At 40.5% G+C, this 23016-nt stretch overlaps 1 long non-coding RNA gene across 1 annotated transcript; it reads right to left on the reverse strand.

Moving 5' to 3' along the window:
• Positions 1-4874: 4874 nt before the first annotated feature.
• On the reverse strand, positions 4875-21442 carry LOC130594330 (uncharacterized). The gene is made up of 4 exons (XR_008971057.1): positions 21274-21442; positions 20584-20628; positions 13921-14017; positions 4875-4983 (listed from the first exon to the last, which is right to left on the reverse strand). It is a non-coding gene; the product is annotated as an uncharacterized LOC130594330 (long non-coding RNA).
• Positions 21443-23016: the final 1574 nt, after the last annotated feature.

A 23016-nucleotide genomic window follows, 5' to 3' on the forward strand; every position in this document is an offset into this window, starting at 1 on the left:
TTTTGTAAACGAGTTACATGAGCACTGACAGTAGTAACATTAAGACAAAAAAGCACACAAACACTTGAAAGTGAAACACACAGTAGCAAATAAGTCAGAAAACATTAACAAAATACAGGTTTATCCTCATGAGCTAATGAATATCCCTCAAATTTAACAGAGCTCAAAGTATCCACCACCCCTAAGGAAAGAACAGGAAACACTCAGGATCTAGGTTTCTATGGCTCGTTACAAAAAGATTTTGCTGGCAACAAGTGGTTTCTCAGATCATGGAGACTTGCCAGTTTGCAAGCAGATAGGGAGGGAACTGTGGGTAGTTTGCTCCTGTGACTGAACACAGGAGAAACCCTGGCCTCAGCTTCACAAGGTACTGTAACTTCACTAGTTATAAATTCACTTTTTTAATACACAGAGAATTCTTCAAAAGGGATCACTGTTATATTGAATATTACTGGTTTTTAATTGCAGTGTTTTGTAGGAATGCCTAGAAAGCCAGTGGCATATGAAGTACTACAAAATTAGGAAATGTAGGAGGAAATAACTTCATAATATAAAGTTTTTCATTTATTCTAATTTTCAGATACTAGCAAAGCAAGTATCATGAGATGTATCACGAATGAGCTGTATCAGCAATATTTTAAAGACACAAATGAAACAAATGAAATAATGTAAAGCAAGCTGTATCAGCCACATCATCTTTCTTCATAACTTTTTATAATCCCTTTCAAGATTACTGTTCAAAAGATAACTATTAGCAACGGACAAATTGCATGAGACACAGTAAGGATACAGAGTCCACAAAAGGAAAATGCCTGTTTCCCAATAACTATTTCTGCAATGAATGAAGCAGCACAAATCTTTCCACTTTCTATAACTCATTTGCATGAATTTACTTTTTTGCCTTAAGAGGTTGTTGTAATGTGTGTTAAAACACACAGTGCAATTTTAACTCCATAATATCATGAAAGAAATACTGTATTAGTATAAATTGTAAAAATATGAATGCAGTTAAATGCCTTGAAAAGAACAGTGCAGCACTGCTCAAAAGCACCACCCAAAGGTAGAAGTGATGTAAAGACACTTACAGAATTGTCGGGGTTTTCTTTTTGTTTTTTTTTTTGTTTGGTTGGTTGTTTGCTTTACTTTTTTTTTCTTTGGGGGGGGGGGGGGGGGGTGTGCTAATTTCAGCAAAACCTGACTGTAGAAAAATGACAGTGCGGTGAAACTTGACAGAGGCTTTTGATTGAAGTCACTGATTTCCACAGCTGCACCTGTAGGAAATTGATGATAATGCTGTCTAAACCATTCATTATGATCTGGAACTTTACACAAATGAGCACTAGATTTATAAATTTACTAGATGTGCTGTAGATAATATGACAAAGTACTGTTTTCAATTGAAAATTCCTTTGACCTAATTTTATCAAACTCACACAGAACTGGGAAAGAGAATTTATTTCTGAAATAGCTGAAGTTGTATTTTTGGAACTGTATGCAAGCAACACATATTCATTGGACAAATTCAGCTGTCAACTGTATTCCTAAATGTTCTTTATTAGAATTATAAAGGTAAAAGACATTTTCATACTAACAACAATCAGTTGCTTCTTGGACAAAGACCATTTCTCTTTCAGCTAATCATGCTCCCAATATTTCTTAAGGCTGAAATAAGCAACAACTTAGCATTTAAAAAAATATGTAAGCATAACTTTGAATATAAACCATGTGATGCTAATCATTAACAGCTAACTAGTAATATAATTTGATGGAATAATCATTTTAACAGCCTATTAGCCAGTTCCTTTTGACAAAAGGAATTTGATACATTCTTGTTCAAAATAGTGCATTACACTCACATAAAACAAATTACTATATTATTCCTTTAACTTTTGCAAAAAGACTCTAGATAGGAGGAAGTATAACACTTCCATATATCTTCCAGATTTAAGTAGGTTAATTTGCTGGGGAATGGTTTTGCCTTTTTTTACTGACATTCACTGCTCACAAAGAAAAGTTGAGAAATTGTGAAGCAAGCGATACACTGAAACACCAACTCACTGGAACACAGATCAAGTACTAGAAATATTAGGAAAAGATAGCAGTTGGCACAGAATACAGATCTCTCACCTGCAGTCATGGTTACACAAATACCTTCAACACAAACATCTTTCTTACTAGAGTTGCCTTTGTCTGCATAAGTTATTAGAACCTAAAACATCCAGAATGGTTATTTATGAATGCAGAAAGGATGCAGTATAGAGTTTTCACTGCATATGTCTTTGCAAAAGTGCAAAAATAAGATAGTCGACAAAACTCCCTCATCCAAGAAACAAGACTTGCAGTACTCCTCTCCTCGTAAGTAAGACTACACTGTGATTTTACCACCAATTAGATAATTTCTTCTTGTTTCTTAGTTCTCCCTGTTGAGGAAGCCAGGAAAATAGCTAGTTATTAGGATAGACACAACACTAAATATCAAAATTGGGTTTTCACAAATATGTTGTAACATAAATCATATTTCAGCCTGGAAAATATACTGAGTTATGTGGAATCCTCAAAGGATTCTCCAGCATCTCCTTTTTCTTTAAATCTCCACACATTTCTGAAATGCAAACTTAGAGAGGGTTTTTAAAGAATATCTGCAACAGTGAGATATACAGTCCTGGTACTTCCAATTTTATGAACCCTGCAAGTGGGAATAGACTTCTTTTTGTTTAAGGAACTTACTGTTTCTCGATAGAAATCACCCTATAAGGCAGGGCATGTCCCACAGGATGAAAGGAAAGCTAAGGCTGCAGAACAGCATCTACAACAATGCTGTACAGGCTCACAGGCAGGCCTTATTGCACAGACACTTAGAGGTCCCTTTGCCTTCCCCCTCAGTAGGAGCCAACGTCAGAGTTCAAAAAGACCTTTAACTGTGTAAGTGGGGAAGAATCCAACGGCAACCCAAGCTCTTTCTATGAAAAAAAATGCAGGTGATAGGAGAGACCTTCAACTACAGCAGTAAACCTTTCCCACCTATGTATATGTTGCAGGAGGAGGTGAATAACTGGTTCTCACCTTCCAGAGAAGGCAGCGACATTTAATTGTTACATGCTCTTTCTCCCTCCCTCTCTTCTCTATGGATCAAGTGAACAGATAAAGATTTCCTCATGTTTCATAATAAGATGCCATGGTTTTAGATCAGACAAGGTTTACAAACTGTATGAGTGCTATTTATAGGAAAAGGTGAGAGAAGAATTCACACCTCCCCACAAGAGGTTTTGGTTCTTTTCACAAGAATCAAAAGGTTCACTAGCAGGTGTTTGGATACTGTATTTAAAGCATTAATAATTCCATAAAAGGTAGTAAATTACAGTTTGAAACAAGCATATGTATATATTATATATATATACGTACACATGGTCTAGATACAAGTTTGCCCTCCACATTAGTCTGATCACAGCAGTTCATTAGAGGAACATGGATTATGTTTCAGCAGCCAGCAGACACCTCTCACATATGCTCACTTTTCCTCACTTGTTAGCAGCTTTGTACAGTAAGATCACTTTCTTATAAGTTATCATTAAGGAAATTCCCAGGACAATGACCCCATACAGTATGTACCAATTTCAGCCATTAGGAAAACAAAGGCAATCAGTAACAAAATCACCTGCAATTTTCAGCTTTCTAAGCACAACAGGAAATTACAAAATGAAACTGTTCATATAGAAATTTCAGCCAAACCTCAAGGATGCTTGGAATTGTGATGAGATGGTAAGTCTTTTGGGATAAAGAGGTCACATTCCCTGTTAAAATTGCCCAAGTCCAAATCCCCATAGAGTTTCAAGGAGACATTCACTGCTGTTCACTCACTTGAAACATCTCATTTAGAAAAGCTCTTTTGCCACTATTAACAGAATTGTTCAATATCAGACTACTTAATAATTGGAGTTCCACTGCAATATGTTTATTAAAAATTAGCTTAAATTCTTCTTTCTGGTTTTGATTCTATCAGTGGTTGTTAGACCAGCTCCTCTTATTTGCCCTTTCCCTTTCTGATTGACTCTCTTTAATTCATACGCTTTTCATTAGAAGTCAGACCAAACAGAAACTATGCATCCAACTTGATGCTGCTGATTCAAACCTACTTTGATTCCAGACTTCCATGAGGGATGCTTTCAGTACTCCTATAGGATTTGACTAACAACTTCTGACAAACTCAGATTTAGCATCTGGGACTTCATTATCTACACCAACATATGAGCAGAAGCAAGAGCTGGATGTAACACCCTTGTCTTTATCTCTGAAAGAAACACTCAGGTATGTCTAGCAGAAATAATTGAGACAGGAGCTCATAATAGCAGAATGTGTGAGCAGATGAGTTAAAAAGGTTCTCTGGCCTCCCTCATGACTCCCTCTATGATGGACCTTAGTAGGGAGAACATACAGGCATCCTGTTCCTTAGTTCAGAAGTGTCTGATTTGGCATCTCAGTCTTTGCCTTTTCAAATACATCAGTGTTGGCACTTGACACTGGTACAGGCCTTGTGGTGTTCAGCTTGGGGATCAGTGATTATTGCTCAGATCTCCTTTAAGTTATTCATTTGTTCTTAACAAGTTTCAGAAATAAGAATACCCAAGACAGAATCTTCCACAGTAATTAAAGATATGTATGAAATGTTATTAGATACTTGATGAGAATTACTAAAGATAATACAGGTAGTAGATATATTTTAAATAAGAAGTGTCAGGAATAAAGCATTTTCAGGTCCTGAAATAATCCTTACTCTATTTGGGACACTGTATTCTTATTATATCATTGCAAAATGAGATGGCTGGGTAGCAGTATCCCACCAGAGCACACTTTCATCATCAATATTCAACACCTAATGGTGACAGAACAAAGCATAGGGAGAAGGTTGTATCATCAGCCCTCCAACAGGTGAGGAAAGCGGGATGAAGACCTATGGTTTTCTTATGATTCATACCCTCCATACACCTGCAAGAACACAGGGAGAAAGAAAGAATTCCAAACTGGCTTTTAATAACAAAACTCCAAAAGCCTCCTCAATACTCTACTCCAATGACTCTACCAGCCCTGATAACCTTAAACAGAACTCATATACCCCAAGAATCTATCAAGAAAAGCAGCACAAATAAAATGTGAAAGGTAGAGAGAAAAGAGGAAGAAAAAGCAGAAAGTTGCACCTCAGTATTAAAAAAAGAGCTACTTCAGAGGAAGAGATTCTCACCCATTCAAAAATCAGGTACTCTGGGCCTGACAAGAATCAAGAAAATTCCATTAAACTGAGTCCAAAAGAATTTATAAGCCAGAGCTGAGATGCTGAAAAGTAGCTACAAATTGATCTATATTTCTCCCACTTTTAATGCAAGCTTTTTATTTATTACTATTTCAAAATTACATTTTCTGTGAATTGTTTTTGCAAACTGGTGATATTCCAACTTACAAAATAAATTTTACAAAATGAGATTATTATCTATTTTAAATTATATCGATTCTTACTCCTTTATACTGATCTTTTTTCAAAATAAAATTAAAACGTATTTGGCTAAATGGACAGAATGTTTTTTCTTCTGGAGGTCTGTAAACATGACAAAAAATAAATATGAGGCTAAGAATGTCTTCTCTATTAGCAATTATATCCCTTTTACATAATTTTAAAATTGCAAAACCTAAAATATCATGAAATAGATAAAAATTGCAGAGGCTGTATTAGCAAATAAATAATCCCAGAATAGCGTAAATTTTTTGCTATATGCATCTTATTTTACCAAAGTATCACATGTTCACAATGGAAAGGGTGTGAAAAGATTAACTGCTACCATGTATATGTTAGGAGGTAGCAACATACAAATAGTCTCCAGTCATCTAAGAAGACCAATGCTGAAATTACTATTAATAAATATCCTTAAATGGATCACACATCGCATACCCTCAACTCCTGTTTTACTGGGAAAAACATTGCATGCACTATAGCTTGAGAAAAACAAAACAATGCTATACCTTCAATCTGCACTACCATTACTATATTGTATATTGAAGGACTCAAGATTTCTGATTTTATTTAAACCTGTAACTTGGAAAATCCATTGGCTCTCCTTGAACTAAAAGCTGTGGATCTGCCCTTTTCTCCTTTGTACTTTCAACATAATAGGTATTATTACCCATAACTTTTTATTTAAAAGAATTGTGCAGCCAGCAAAATGAATGAATTTAATTATCAATGCAGTGTGGAAAAAATCATTAGAGCAAGAGCCTGGAACAGTAGGTATTAACAATAAACAAAGGCTATTAAAAACAGTTTTAAAAGTGTCATTCTTCCTTCAATTCTTAAAATGTAAATAATACAAACACAGAAACAAGAAAATCATATGTAAACATCTGTAGTTATTGGCAAAAGATGACCCTAAGGAAATGCTAAATGACTGACTGGATCATTTAACTTTAAATCTATACTTTATGTGGCAATATAGGGAGGTCATTTGATTGCTATGCATAAAAAATTTAGAATTCTAATATGATCTAAAAGTTTCACCTTCATAAGACAAAATTTTCATTATAAAATTGTATTTAATGGTATTCATACATATCTGCCACCTCAGTTTTGTAATATTATATTTCTATAGGCTGTCGACTACACATTACAGAAATTACTATAGAAAAAGATCTATAAGAGTAGAACTTTTTTCCTTTACACTTTACAGATTCTCCAGTTTCCTTTATACCTGTATAATGAAAACATGTGGCCTCTTGAACACAAACTTCGAGTTGGTGCAGCTAAGAATTTCATCAGCTAGGAATCAGGATTTTGCAGCTGTATTTTCTGGGCAAAAAGGTATTTTCAGCCATACTCCAGGCTCAATTCTCTGCATATGGACATTTATATCAAGTCATGATTTAGCCTTTGAAGATTTGGAAAGAGATTTTTTTAATTTTCATCTTATGATTTCACATAAATTAATGAATAATCTGGGCCTAATTTTTCCTCCCCAGCAGCATAGAAAGCCTTCTAAATACTCAAGAAAACAATGTAGATCAAAAGTTGTGGCTACAGAAAATTTATGTTGCCAAAAGAAGAAAGTATATTAAACATGCACTGTTTCTGTAAAAATGCAGGCCAAAATCCTAACTTCAGATATATGGGAGCAGTTTCTACTGAAGTTTACAAATGTGCTTTCAAACGTAACTTGGCCTTGCTGATTAAACTGTAATTTACTGAAGTCCTGACTCAGAGCTGCTTTTCAAAGTGTACTTATTTACTTCATTGTTTGGTTTAAAAAAACATGTTCTTCTCTGCCACTTACTTAATTTCAAAAAAATACCATTGGACAGCATAGCTACACACTCACAAGGAACTGGATTGGGAAGGAATAGTCATAAGTGGAGCTGAATGAGGTAGTACGGGTGGATAGGAAACAGCCATAGGAGAGAATAAGTAAGGGTAGAAAATACCAAACAGAACATATCAAAGATCAGTTTTGATATTCTCATGTATAAGTGGTCTTAAAACAAGCATTATTTCAAAACTGGAATATTTATGTTGATGTTTTAACAACAACAACAAAAAAAATACATAAAGAGCAATTAGAAAATCATATAGTTTATAAAACTATTTACTGTATTAAGTTCATTAGTGGTTATTTAAGATGGGGATTCTTTTAGTGGTGGTGCCCTTTGTAATGAAGTCATGCAACATTCTGTAATGTTTCCCAGCCTTAGGCTTTATTCTGCAAGACATTTCAGACTATTTAACTTTACTACTGGGAATATTCCCTATTGATTTCAAAGGGATTACTTGTAGAAGTAACTACAAGCAGAGGTACTTGCAGCAATGGAGTTTCAGACATCTTTTCCGCTGGAGACATCAGAAGGGAATCTAGAGTTTGAGAGACATTATGCTAGAAGGCTAAAAAGTTACGAAGAGCAAAAATTTAAAGTGAGCCATAGCGCATGCCAAGTCTTCCTAAGCACAGGACAAGAATCTAACTACAGCTCTTCACAGGGGAATAATGAGGCAGTAAACAGGTTAAAAAGATACAGGTTAGTACAAAACAAACCTGAGGACTGGAGGAAAGCAAATGTCACTCCAGTCTTCAAAAAGGGCAAGAAGGAGGACCCAGGTAACTATAGACCGGTCAGCCTCACCTCCATCCCTGGGAAAGTGATGGAACACCTTATCCTCGGTGCCATCTTAAGGCATATCAAGGATAAGAGGGTTATGAGAGGCAGTCAACATGGCTTCACCAAGGGGAAATCATGCTTGACCAATCTCTTAGCCTTTTATGAGGAAATAACACGGTGGATGGATGATGGCAGAGCGGCGGATGTGGTCTACCTTGACTTCAGCAAAGCATTTGACACAGTCTCCCACAGCATCCTCACAGCTAAATTGAGGAAGTGTGGCCTGGATGATCAGGTAGTGAGGTGGACTGCGAACTGGCTGAAGGAGAGAAGCCAGAGAGTTGTAGTCTATGGGGCTGAGTCTAGTTGGAGGCCTGTAACTAGTGGAGTGCCTCAAGGGTCAGTACTGGGACCGGTATTATTTAATATATTCATCAACGATTTAGATGGGGGAATTGAGTGTACTATCAGCAAGTTTGCTGATGACGCTAAGCTGGGAGGAGTGGCTGACACGCCAGAAGGCTGTGCTGCCATCCAGCGAGACCTGGACAGGCTGGAGAGTTGGGCAGGGAGTAACTTGATGAAATATAACAAGGGAAAGTGTAGAGTCCTGCATCTGGGCAGGAACAACCCCAGGTTCCAGTATAGGTTGGGAAACGACCTGTTAGAGAGCAGTGTAGAGGAGAGGGACCTGGGGGTCCTAGTGGACGACAGGATGACCATGAGCCAACACTGTGCCCTTGTGGCGAAGAAGGCCAATGGCATCCTGGGGTGTATTAGAAGGGGGGTGGTTAGTAGGTCGAGAGAGGTCCTTCTTCCCCTCTACTCTGCCCTGGTGAGACCGCATCTGGAATATCGTGTCCAGTTCTGGGCCCCTCAGTTCAAGAAGGACAGGGAGCTGCTGGAGAGAGTCCAGCGAAGGGCAACAAAGATGATTAAGGGAGTGGAGCATCTCCCTTATGAGGAAAGACTGAGGGAGCTGGGTCTCTATAGTTTGGAGAAGAGGAGACTGAGGGGTGACCTTATAAGTGTCTATAAATATTTAAAGGGGGAGTGTCATGAGGATGGAGCCAGGCTCTACTCAGTGGCAAACAATGATAGGACAAGGGGTAATGGGTACAAACTGGAACACAAGAGGTTCCACTTAAACTTGAGAAGAAACTTCTCAGTGAGGGTGACGGAACACTGGAACAGGCTGCCCAGGGAGGTTGTGGAATCTCCTTCCCTGGAGACATTCAAAACCCGCCTGGACTCATTCCTGTGTAACATTATCTAGGTGTTCCTGCTCCGGCAGGGGGATTGGACTAGATGATCTTTCGAGGTCCCTTCCAATCTCTAGCATACAGTGATACTGTGATAAGTGAACCAGATTTACTCATGTTCTTCAGCAGCAAAGCTACCAAAAGATTTAAATTAACAGCATTAATGATATTCATGCTAATCAAATCCTAGGTATCTCATTTGCCAGACTGCACAGGTTTTCTCTACAGCCAAACACTTTTCTCCTGACAGGGCAACCATGAGCAACAGTGTCTAGAACCTGGTAATGTCTACAGAGATCTCCCATACCCAAACTCTCAAAAGAACCCAGGAAATGACTGTGCTCCACCCTAGAGGAGAAAGAAGTCAGGAGTATCTTGAAGAACAGCCTCAGCCCTGTCGACTCCACTGCTATTTCAGTAACACCAAACTCACCCAAGGAACCACTCTGGCAAACTTGCTCAAGTCCTCATTGTGACTCCATGCTCAGTTGAACAGATGAACCTGTGGAGTTTACCCACAGTAAACTTCCTCCCTTTGCACTCAAAGGTGATTGTGCCTTCCAGAGTGATTAAGTAAAATCAAAGAAATAAAATAAAAACATATAACATAGCTTAAAATTAAAATATAAACTAAAATAAAACAAAATACCTTAAAAAACAATCTGTGAAAATGATGGAGATCAGGCTAAACCACATTCACAACATCATCTAGCACCTTCATTATATTCCCACTTAATCATTCTGTCAGAGTGGGAACAACATATTTTATTCCCATTTGGTTTCAGACTTTGAAGCTTTAAGGATTTATTTTAAATGCATAAATTTTGCTTAAAAAAAAAAATCAGCTGAAGTGGGAGGAACCAGTAGTCACTTTATGTAGGTTCTGTTTACATTCTTGTACGGACTCACTGTGCCTTACTCTCCTAATCAACAACACATAGCAACAACATAGCAACAATGCTACAAAACCATCCTACAAATTATTTGGATAGAGGGCATTTATCAGAGCTTTTTTTTTTATGTTGACTGTGAGAAAATTAGTAGAATAAAGATAGTCCTTTTTCCTGCCCACTTGCAGCAGTGATTACAGAAAAGATGCACTTCATATGCCACAGTTTCAATCAGAGCAGTGGCAAAGAAACAACGTCAAAGAAAATATTTTTGAGCACAGAATTTATTTTTCATGATTTTTTATTTAATGTGATGGAATCATAGTTCAATCTTCGTATTTTGAAGTGAATAACCTCTATCTGAAAGTACAATTCATATGTAAGCCTGGAAGAAAATGTCTTTCTTCAGTATCCCCACTATTAGGCGAGCAGATGGCTCAATCTAAATGACCATGTGAAAGAAAGACAAAAAAAAAAAAAAAAAAGAAAAAGACCAACACAGATCAATATCCTCACCATGATTTCTGCGCTCCAATAAACACCAAACCATCAGGAGCAGCAGCAGACAGAAAAAGAGCACCAAAATATCATCTGAGGCAAAACAGTAAATAGCTAAAACCAATCTGAAAATAAACAGAGTTGGTTGGTTGGGTTTTGTTGTGTTTTGTTTTGTTTGTTGTTTGTTTTTTGTTTTAATAAAAAGAAACTAAACAAAAGCCAAAACAGCTTTACGCTTAATGTCGGTGCCTATGGTTACCTTGTATGTACCTGACAAAATAAGCAACTATCAACCTCTGTGTACAGCATACATATGCCACAGTGAGAAATACACCAAAAGAAAGAAGAATTAATATTTTCACACCAAAAAGAAAGAAGAATTAATATTTTCACAATATTTCACATAAATGAGTCATTTTACTTTTCTATTTGGGTGGTTGAAAGAGGTATTTTTAATTAAATAAAATAAAGAATAACTTCTTTTTCAAATGGGAAAAACATATCCTTTAAGCAACAGCATGATGATGTCAAACAAAGAAATCCCACATACTAATCAGATTAGAACTGTATTAAAAATGGGGAAAACACACCAGGCCAACAGCTTTCAACACCAAATATCCTTGCTGCCAGCAGACTTCTCTCCTGGCTGTATCTTTGAGCCCATGGTCCTCTGTCATCAGCTCCCTCCAGGGGGGGGCAACAAGGAACAGATTCATTGATTTGTGAAGATGTGTTGCCCTGAAGCACAGCGTCCTGGGTTCAACTTCAGCCTTAACACATCAGGAAATCACCAGTTCTGTTCTGACTCAAGCAAGAGAATGAACCAATTCTCTAAAGGCAATGCAATAGGTAAATTCATATGTGTAGATTACACCTTCTGCAGGAAGCAAGCTACTCTCCTACAACAAAGTTCTTTGCAGGAGATAACAGCTCATCTACATACATATAGTTATTATTCCCCTTTTTAATCTAACTTGTTTAAACAGTGTGAAAACAAAACCACAGAAGGTATCCATCTCAAATAGCAGAAAACTACGAGAGTTGCAAGAGTATTTATCCCTGCATAATACCAACTATTGCTCAATTACAGAACTCATAATATTTAAAATTTCTGGGTGCAGACAAGTACCTACCTCAGAGTAACAGCCAAGATACCTTCATCTTCCTCAGCCTTTGCTCCTCCTAGCTAAAGCCATGGAGTTCAACAAACAAGTTCTCATTGGAACTACTGATGAGGACCATAAACTCATGATGTACGTGCATCTGCTACACAGATTGAGTGTAGCCAAAAATATAATCCATACAAGTTAATTAAGCACCTAAGTCATCCTCCAGTGGAACTTACTGATAAACTTCACCTGACAAAACATGTAGTTTATAAAGGAAAATGAGGTTTTTCTTCCCAAGTTACTTCAAGTGAAATACTGCCAAGGAAAAATGGATTTCAGACTCCTTGAAAGGTTCCAAGATTCCAAAGACAATTATTTAAGACTGCTGAACAAATTATTAAAGGTTGAGTGATCACCTGGGTAATCCAAAGCAAGCTATTATGAATGTATTTTAACTATTGGCTGTGCAAATTCTCATGCAGAATGTCAGAATACATGAGATTGAGAAATAACAGACCAAACGCCAAGACAATGCAAAAAAACTCTGTGCAATCCTGACAGAGCCAGATCTACTTCATCCAGCATTTGAACCTAGAGCTTGCATGTATGTCAGTCACTAGAGTAAGGTTGTCTGTATTCTGACACTCTATTGCTTGAAATCAGTGGACTTTGGAATAGATATTTGATGAGCAATTTTTACTTAAATACTAAATATCACAAAATTAATGAGGAAATGTTGCATTTTTGTCATTTATTTGCCCACCTTCTACTATGATGTCGTATCTTTCCTAACTACATTCTGTTGTAATATAGAGATCTAAATGGACCAATAATTTATATATTTCAGTCTGATCCAAGATCAGTCTCATCAGTATACCGAGATGCCATTTCTGGTTCTAGTTGCCTATACATGGAATGGTGAGTGAACTGATAATCATATTTTAGCATGAACTGTATTATACAGAAATAATGGTAATTTGAAAAGCAGATCAAGTGTTCACTAGTCAATTTCAATAATTTAAGGAAGTTATCCTTTAAGTAATCTTTATTTTCCTGCTGCTATTTTACCGCTTTCTAGGAGGAAACATTTGTCTATTAAATTTTGGGATCATATCTAGCCATTTAAAACAGGCATAGTTCATCAGACATGGAAAAAAAACAGCAGACATTGTGACTAAACAAATACTTTTAAAAGCTCTTAGCATAAAACATCCTGCAAATTCCCATACAAACAACTAAAAATAGCCCTGGCTCAAGATCCTTTAAATCTTTTCTAACCCATGGTTTTACAACCCTGTAAATTCTACATTTTATTTTAGGACATCAGACAAATGCATTGTATTTCTACTGTTATTTGCATAAAAAATTGGTCAAAAGAGCAAAAAGTATATATTATGCCAAAAAAAAATAGAATATGCCAAATGTAAATTTGAACACTGCCAGAAAGCAACTGTAAATTTCATTTTGTCAACATGCAAATGAAATGTAGTGCAAATTAGGGTGGATTAACCTGGTTTTTAAAATTCAGACATTACAAGGCTTTGGAATTCACCAAACCACCCTTACACACATTCTCTTTGGCTGCCTTGAATCTGTGATGGAGAGACTTTAAAACGCCACAGAAGCTGATCTAAGTAAACTGACTTCTTTAAATCTGAGAACTCAAAGTTGAGCAATATTTGTTAGATATAAATCTCATGTTTCTCATTTTGTGTCAGCAGTTCATACACTATGTATAATATTTAAACATGCTCTAATTCTTATGTGTCAAAACAATCATGTTCATTAATATTTCCGTTGCTCATGCACTACTTTCACTGTATAATTTTATAGGAACCATTCCCTAGCTACTTCGTACTCGGCAAGTAACTCAAAAGAAATGGGAATCAAAACCTGCAATCGCTTATCCAAATTATGCACCGATACAAAAGCAGTGCTTAACTAAACCAGCTCAGAGACCTAGAGCAGAAAGAAAAAATCCCCATTTTACAAATACCTGGAAATAGTCTCAGCACCATGTGAAACATCACTAACCTTTTTCCAACATGGAGGGAAATCATTTGCCATAAGTCTTTTTGCCCTCTTAGAAATATAATACTCTTCTCACATCACTCATGGCAAGATGCAGTTTCTGTTTTAAAAGATGAAAGGAGAAAGCTTGATAAACTTCCCACTCATTTTAATGAAATACAATCACAGAATCATAGAATAGTCAGGGTTGGAAAGGACCTTAAGATCATCCAGTTCCAACCCCCCTGCCATGGGCAGGGACACCTCACACTAAACCATATCACCCAAGGCCTCGTCCAACCTGGTCTTGAACACTGCCAGGGATGGAGCATTAACAACCTCCCTGGGCAAGCTATTCCAGTGCCTCACCACCCTAACAGGAAAGAATTTCCTTCTTATATCCAACCTAAACTTCCCCTGTTTAAGTTTTAACCTGTTACCCCTTGTCCTATCACTACAGTCCCTAATGAAGAGTCCCTCCCCAGCATCCCTATAGCCCCCCTTCAGATACTGGAAGGCTACTCTGAGGTCTCCATGCAGCCTTCTCTTCTCCAGGCTGAACAGCCCCAACTTTCTCAGCCTGTCTTCATACAGGAGGTGCTCCAGTCCCCTGATCATCCTCGTGGCCCTCCTCTGGACTTGTGCCAAGAGTTCCATGTCCTTTTTATGTTGAGGACACCAGAACTGCGCACAATACTCCAGGTGAGGTCTCACAAGAGCAGAGTAGAGGGGCAGGATCACCTCCTTCAACCTGCTGGTCACACTGCTTTTGATGCAGCCCAGGATAAGGTTGGATTTCTGGGCTGTGAGCGCACACTGAAGCTGGCCCATATTCATTTTCGCATCAAGCAACATCCTCAAGTCCTTCTCTGCAGGGCTGCTCTGAATCTCTTCTCTGCCCAACCTGTAGCTGTGCCTGGGATTGCTCCCACCCAGGTGTAGGACCTTGCACTTGTCATGGTTAAACTTCATGAGGTTGGCATCAGCCCAGCTCACAAGCGTGTCAAGGTCCCTCTGGATGGCATCCCTTCCTTCCAGCATATCAACCGAACCACACAGCTTGGTGTCATCGGCAAACTTGCTGAGGGTGCACTCAATCCCACTGTCCATGTCACCGACAAAGATGTTGAACAAGACCGGTCCCAACACTGATCCCTGAAAGACACCACTCCAGCCAGACATTGAGCCATTGACCACAACTCTTTGCGTGTGGCCACCCAGCCAGTTCTTTACCCACTGAGTGGTCCATCCATCAAATTGATGTCGCTCCAATTCAGAGACAAGGATGTCATGTGGGACAGTGTCGAGAGCTTTGCACAAGTCCGGGTAGATGACATCAACTGCTCTACCCCGTCCATCAGTTCTGTAGCCCCATCATACAAGGCCACCAAATTGGTCAGGCAGGATTTCCCCTCAGTGAAGCCATGCTGGCTGTCACCAAGCACTTTGTTGTTTTTCATGTGCCTTAGCATGCCTTCCAGGAGAATCTGCTCCAAGATTTTGCCAGGCACAGAGGTGAGACTGACTGGTCTGTAATTCCCTGGGTCATCCATTTTCCCCTTCTTGAAAATGGGGGCTATATTTCCCTTTTTCCAGTTGTCAGGAACTTCACCTGACTGCCATGATTTCTCAAATATGATGGCCAGCGGCTTCGCAACTTCATTCGCCAGCTCCTTCAGGACCCACGGATGGATCTCATCAGGACCCATGGACTTGTGCACGTTCAGCTTTTTAATATGGTCTCGAACCAGATCCTCTCGTACAGTGGGCGCAAGGTCTTCATTCTCACAGTCCCTGTGTCTGTCTTCGAAGACTTGGGTGGTTTGGTCAGAGCATTTGCCAGCAAAGACCAAGGCAAAGAAATCAGAACCTCAGCCTTCTCCAATTCCTGTGTATCCAGCTCTCCCGAGAGCTTCCTGAGGTGGCTTATGTTCTCCCTAGTCTGTTTTTTATTTGCTATGTACCTACAGAATCCCTTCCTGTTATCCTTAATATCCCTAGCCAAGTTTAATTCCAACTGGGCCTTAGCTTTCCTAACCTGGTCCCTAGCTTCCTGGACAACATCCCTGTATTCTGCCCAGGCTGCCTGTCCTTGCTTCCACTTTTTTAAGCCATTTTTTTCAAGCCACTTTTTTCATTTGAATTTTCCTCAGCAGCTCCTTATCCATCCATGGAGGTCACAGTATCACAGTATCACAGTATGCTAGAAATTGGAAGGGACCTTGAAAGATCATCTAGTCCAATCCCCCTGCCGGAGCAGGAACACCTAGATAATGTTACACAGGAATGAGTCCAGGCGGGTTTTGAATGTCTCCAGGGAAGGAGATTCCACAACCTCCCTGGGCAGCCTGTTCCAGTGTTCCGTCACCCTCACTGAGAAGAAGTTTCTTCTCAAGTTTAAGTGGAACCTCTTGTGTTCCAGTTTGTACCCATTACCCCTTGTCCTATCATTGTTTGCCACTGAGTAGAGCCTGGCTCCATCCTCATGACACTCCCCCTTTAAATATTTATAGACACTTATAAGGTCACCCCTCAGTCTCCTCTTCTCCAAACTATAGAGACCCAGCTCCCTCAGTCTTTCCTCATAAGGGAGATGCTCCACTCCCTTAATCATCTTTGTTGCCCTTCGCTGGACTCTCTCCAGCAGCTCCCTGTCCTTCTTGAACTGAGGGGCCCAGAACTGGACACGATATTCCAGATGCGGTCTCACCAGGGCAGAGTAGAGGGGAAGAAGGACCTCTCTCGACCTACTAACCACCCCCCTTCTAATACACCCCAGGATGCCATTGGCCTTCTTTGCCACAAGGGCACAGTGTTGGCTCATGGTCATCCTGTCGTCCACTAGGACCCCCAGGTCCCTCTCCTCTACACTGCTCTCTAACAGGTCGTTTCCCAACCTATACTGGAACCTGGGGTTGTTCCTGCCCAGATGCAGGACTCTACACTTTCCCTTGTTATATTTCATCAAGTTACTCCCTGCCCAACTCTCCAGCCTGTCCAGGTCTCGCTGGATGGCAGCACAGTCTTCTGGCGTGTCAGCCACTCCTCCCAGCTTAGCGTCATCAGCAAACTTGCTGATAGTACACTCAATTCCCTCATCTAAATCGTTGATGAATATATTAAATAATACCGGTCCCAGTACTGACCCTTGAGGCACTCCACTAGTTACAGGCCTCCAACTAGACTCAGCCCCATAGACTACAACTCTCTGGCTTCTCTCCTTCAGCCAGTTCGCAGTCCACCTCACTACCTGATCATCCAGACCACACTTCCTCAATTTAGCTGTGAGGATGCTGTGGGAGACTGTGTCAAATGCTTTACTGAAGTCAAGGTAGACCACATTCACCGCTCTGCCATCATCCATCCACCGTGTTATTTCCTCATAAAAGGCTAAGAGATTGGTCAAACATGATTTCCCCTTGGTGAAGCCATGCTGACTGCCCCTCATAACCCTCTTATCCTTGATATGCCTTAAGATGGCACCGAGGATAAGGTGTTCCATCACTTTCCCAGGGATGGAGGTGAGGCTGACCGGTCTATAGTTACCTTGCCCTTGTCCTCCTTCTTGCCCTTTTTGAAGACTGGAGTGACATTTGCTTTCCTCCAGTCCTCAGGCACCTCTCCTGTTTCCCAAGACTTGGTAAAGATGATGGAAAGTGGTCTAGCAGTGACTTCTGCCAGTTCTCTCAGCACCCGCGGATGCATCCCATCTGGACCCATGGATTTATGGATGTCCAGGTTGCTCAACTGGTCTCTAACCCATTCCTCATCAACTAAGGCAAACCGCTCCGTCGACCTGACTTCATCTAAGGTCTCAGAGGTACAGGGCTCTTCAGGACTGCCTGCAGCAGAGTAGACAGAGACAAAGAAGGCATTCAGTAACTCTGCCATCTCTGTACCTTCTGTCACCAGGGCACCCATCCCGTTCATCAGTGGGCCTACATTGCCTCTGGTGTTAGTTTTGTCTGCCATCTATTTGAAAAAGCTCTTTTTGCTGTCCTTGACCCTTCTTGCCAGGTTTAATTCTAAGGATGCCTTAGTCCTCCTAGCTGCCTTCCTACATCCTCTAGCAGCAGCCTTATATTCCTCCCAAGTGGCCAGCCCCTCCTTCCATGACCTATAAACTCTCCTCTTCCACTTGAGCATACCCAGCAATTCCCTATTTAGCCACGCAGGTCTCTTGGCCCTCTTCCTTGACTTCCTACGTGTCGGGATGCTCTGATGCTTGGAAAAAGCAATCCTTGAATGCCAACCAACTATCTTGGGCCCCTTTACCTTCAAGCAGCCTTGCCCATGGGATTTCCCCTAGCAATTGCTTGAAAAGGCCAAAGTTTGCCCTGCTAAAGTCCAGGGTTGCAATTCTACTTGGTATTCTACTAGTCCTACGACACATGATCCTGAACTCCACCATCTCGTGGTCGCTGCAACCAAGGCAGCCCTCAACCCTTACTGCTTCAACCAGATCCTCCTTGTTAGTGAGGATGAGATCCAGCAGCGCTCCTCTCCTGGTCGGCTCATCCACCATTTGCAGGAGGAAGTTATCATCCATACACTGGAGGAACCTCCTGAACTGTGGCTGGGTTGCCGAGTTGTCCTTGCAGCAAACATCAGGGAAGTTAAAATCCCCCACGACGACCACGGCCTGTGACTGTGAGGCTGCTCTCAGCTGCCTGTAGAAGGCCTCGTCAACTTCCTCACCCTGATCCGGTGGTCTGTAACAGACACCTACAGCAGTATCCCCCCTGCCAGCCTGCCCCTTAATTCTCACCCGCAAACTCTCAACTCGCTCGTCATCTGTCCCTGAACAGAACTCGGTGCACTGTAGTTGCTACCGCACATAAAGAGCAACCCCACCACCCCTCCTGGCTGGCCTGTCTTTCCTGAAAAGGACATAGCCCTCCATGACTATATTCCAGTCATGTGAGCTGTCCCACCACGTCTCTGTAATTGCCACCAGATCATAGTCTCCTGACTTAACACAGGTTTCCAACTGCTCCTGCTTATTTCCCATGCTGCGCGCATTGGTGTACAGACATTCCAGGGAGCGAGCTGAGCACACCGATTTCACCCTAGGATTGTAGGAGGCCTCCCAGTCTTCATTAATTCTGGAGCGCTGCCCCACTGGGGCAAGCCCAGCTACAACCCCATCCCCCTTCAAATCTAGTTTAAAGCTCCCCAAATGAGCCCTGCTAATTCGTGCCCCAGCATCCTTTTGCCTCTGTGAGACAAACCTTTCCCACTTGTCATTGTCCAGAATGGTGCCCTATAAAACCAGCCGTTATCAAAGAATCCAAAGCCCTACCTGTAGCACCAGTCTCGAAGCCAATTGTTTATGAACTGAATCTTCCCATTCCTTCCCACATCATCAGTGGAAGATGGAAGGAGTGAGGAGAAGATCACTTGAGCCCCAGACTCTTTCACCATCTGCCCCAAGGCCCTGTAGTCTTTCTTCATCCCCCTCAGACTGCGGGAAGCAGCTTCCCCCTCACCTGTCTGGAAGACCAGCAGCGGGTAGTAGTCTGTCAGGTGCACCAGGCTGGGGAGCGCCCTAGTGATATCCCTGATCCGGGCTCCAGGCAGACTACACACTTCCCTATGATGAGGGTCAACTCTGCATATCGGGCCCTCTGTTCCTCTCAGAAGGGAATCCCCTACTACAATGACCCTTCTTTCTTTCTTAGCAGAGGCAGTCTTAAGGTGCAAAGTCGACCACCTTTTCCTATGTGGCCTTGTGGGCTGGCCTTGCACCACATCCTCACCTACCTCTCCTTCAAGATTCAGGGCCTCGAACCTATTACGGAGGGACACCTGGGGAAGCAGGGCAGGAAGGGGGAAGGGTTTCCCACAACGTCGAACTGGAACTCGCTTCCAACCCTCGTCGTCTTTTTGGTCCCCTACCTCTGCACAACAGCTACAGGGCAGGGGCTGTCTCAGGCCATCCCCCTCTGTGTGAGAAGGCAGGGGGTCCTTTCCCTTTTGGGGGGTATCTCCCTGGAACCGTTCCGACTGGCACGCCAGGGAGTTACTCCACCAGTCGATCTCCCTTTCACACTCCCTGATGGTCCTCAGTGTCTCAACCTCCTCCTTAAGTCTTGCCACCAGGCTAAGCAGGTCTTCTACCTGCTCACACCTCACGCAGGTGGAATGCTGTCCTCCCTCCCCCGGCAGCAGCAGGCTCTGGCACTCCCTGCACCCAGAGACCTGAACAGCCACGGTCTGGGACGGGGTCTCTGTCTGAGCAGGTCACCAGGCCCTACTGCTGCACTTCCTTCTAGTTGGGATGCAACACTCCTGAGCTTGTAGCAGGTGATCCCTGAATATCAACCAAGATATCAACCAAATCTTTCTCTGTCTCTCTCTGTTCTCACCAGTTAAATTGAAGATATTCAGGTAAGAAAGCAAAGGCAGTAACTCTAAAAGAAAAAAAAATACAGGATATTTTTCATAAGTTTTAGACAGCTATTTTCTAAGGAATTCATCAGGCCTACTTACAGCTTTAAAATTAGCTGACAATACTTCTCTTCAGGCTCAGTGCATTTATTTAAGAGGTGTTAAGGATCATTCATCTTTACACCTTCATCAACAGTAAACATTAAGATTAGTGAATGATGGTAAATGGGAGTAAAATCTGTATCATCTGGCATTAGAACAAACCCATCGATAGAGAAGGCAAGTGAAAAGATTTACCTTAAGCAGAGGTGATTTAAACATGAGCTGTGTATCTTGCGTGTCCTGTGGAAAAGAAGTTAAAGGAGTATTCAAAGTACCTTGGCACTCCTAATGCAAAATCTCAGGAGCTCCTCAATGGACTGTAGTGACTTTTCACTGAGGAAGTGTATGAATTTACACACTCAATACAAGCAATGGAACAATGCCACTGTATAATAGACTGAAACTTGGAGAGCTACAGAACAACAGATTGGGGGATTTTTAGGGGAGCTTTGTAAACGATTGTAGACCTCTACTGCAAACATCTCTACCACCTAGAAGAAAAAATTACACTCTGGAAAACATATGTGATTTAGATAAACTCCACAGAAACGCTGGATCATTTTAGGCTTTTGTTTTTTTTTAACCTGGGCTTCTAGCTGCTGGTTGTCAAGATCTGTGGAATAAAGTACAAACCACTCTCTCTCCTGCCTCTGACATTTAAATAGACAAGCTAAAACTCTTAAAAGTAAAATTGTGATGTGCTGGTTTTGGCTGGGGTAGAATTAATTTGCTCTAGTGGTTCGGGTGGGTCTATGATTTGCATTTGTGCTGAAACAGTGTTGATAATATAGGGATATTTTAGTTCTTCCTGAGTAGTTCATAGACAGAGTCAAGGCCTTTTCTGCTTCTCACACCACCCTACCAGCAAGTAGGTGCTTTACTTACTAAACTGTTTTGATCTCAACCCACAAGTTTTCCCTCTTCTGATTCTCTCCATCTCACCAGGGCCAGGGAGTGAGCAAACGGCTGTATGGTGTTTAGTTGTCAGCTGCAGTTAAACCATGACAAAGATAAACAAAACTGCTGCTAAGTGGTTTACCATTGAAACCTCTCTGTCCTGGCCTGTCAAATTTCTAAAAAATAAAAATAAAATAAAAATAAATTAAAAAAAAATAAAAATAAAAATAAAAAATAAATACAAACAAGAAAAACCCACCAAAAAAAAAAAACCCACAAGACAAACCCACAAAACAAACCAAAACAAAAAAGAAAAAATGACAGGGGTGGCACATGCTAATTGAATTCTCTAGCGCATTCTTCGGTAGTAAGCACTACCAACCCATGCATTAAGATGCAGATTTCTGAGGCAGTTTAAGAGAAGGATAACCAGGATGTTTTCTGTTTCTAGGAAGTTTTATGTGTGTTCTTTCTCTCTGGGTAGGGGTTCGATAGTTCTTTCTCTAATCTAAAAATGAAAATCATCTAGATAAAGAGCGTATTTTTTTCTACAGACAGGAAAACACCACAGAGGCATGACCTTCACTTGGGGGGTCCATTACACACATTCCAGGCAGCTCTGATCATATTTCACTACCCTGGAAGAGATTGTGATGTCCAGAACACTGAATTATGTCATTAATTAAGGAATCGGGCAGGAGGTAGACGATTATAAGGGAGAGAGAATCTGTACTTACATAAAACTATTTTCATAATCAGTGATGATAGTAAGGGAAATAAAGAAAAATTACCTTGTGCTTAATACAAGTGTATTGTTTTAAAAGATTGTTCTACATGTAGAAGATGCTATTTAGCTTCAGGGGTCAGCCAAAAGCAAAGCGTACATTTTAATAACCTTGCCTTAGTATAAAAAAGAGACACAAAAGATTTTGGTTTTGAAGCAAACTTTCTAATTTTTCTCAAAGTACATATAAGAAAAAAGGTAGGATAAATACTATAATCCATTTAAATTCTCTTTTTTTCAATGTTGATTTTACCTGAAACAAAATGGGCAGCATGCAAAAGAAAGAATACCATTTGCTAGAGTATCAGTGATTAGTTCATTAATGGGTTCAAGCAACTGGCCATGCATCAGCATAATATTAGAGGCTAACTGATTTCCTCTGTAAGCCACTTACAAAACTGAGCATTTGCAAATCATCTCAAGATGCATGTCAGAGAGAAAGATGGCAGTGTTAAAGAAATACATTTTTCATTTATTCTATTAGTAATACACACTACTGAATACATTACAGTACAGACAGAGAGAGACACTTTTAACCAGTTTGGCAAGAGCATATTTGGCACATCACCTACAATGTGGCTTTTTTTCTATAAGACATGATTCAAGCAAGATTTCAGTGAACAAGAACAGGATTTGGTGAAATGGTGGCTTTGCCAAATTCCCTATAGACAAACGATCAGTCTGTCAAATTCCCTACAAACATATTTAGATTTTCTAAGAGGCACCTGATTTATTTTCTTTAGCTATATTAAAAAAATAATAATTAAACATGCCTCAATGAAGTTAAACAAAACAGCCAAAAGCAGGCATAGCTTAAATACCTGATGAAATTGGAGAGTTAAGATAAGAAATTATGAAGCTAATGAAAACAGTCACTGCCACGCTTAACACAAAGGCCAGAGCAGTCACTGTGCAATGCACACAGATCTGAGATAGGATTTGTAGGT

Source organism: Pezoporus wallicus, unplaced genomic scaffold (assembly GCF_028554395.1).
Source record: "Pezoporus wallicus isolate ANWC-B61680 ecotype Strahan unplaced genomic scaffold, APGP_CSIRO_Pwel_v1 contig_447, whole genome shotgun sequence".
In the NCBI taxonomy this organism is placed as follows: Eukaryota; Metazoa; Chordata; class Aves; order Psittaciformes; family Psittacidae; genus Pezoporus; species Pezoporus wallicus.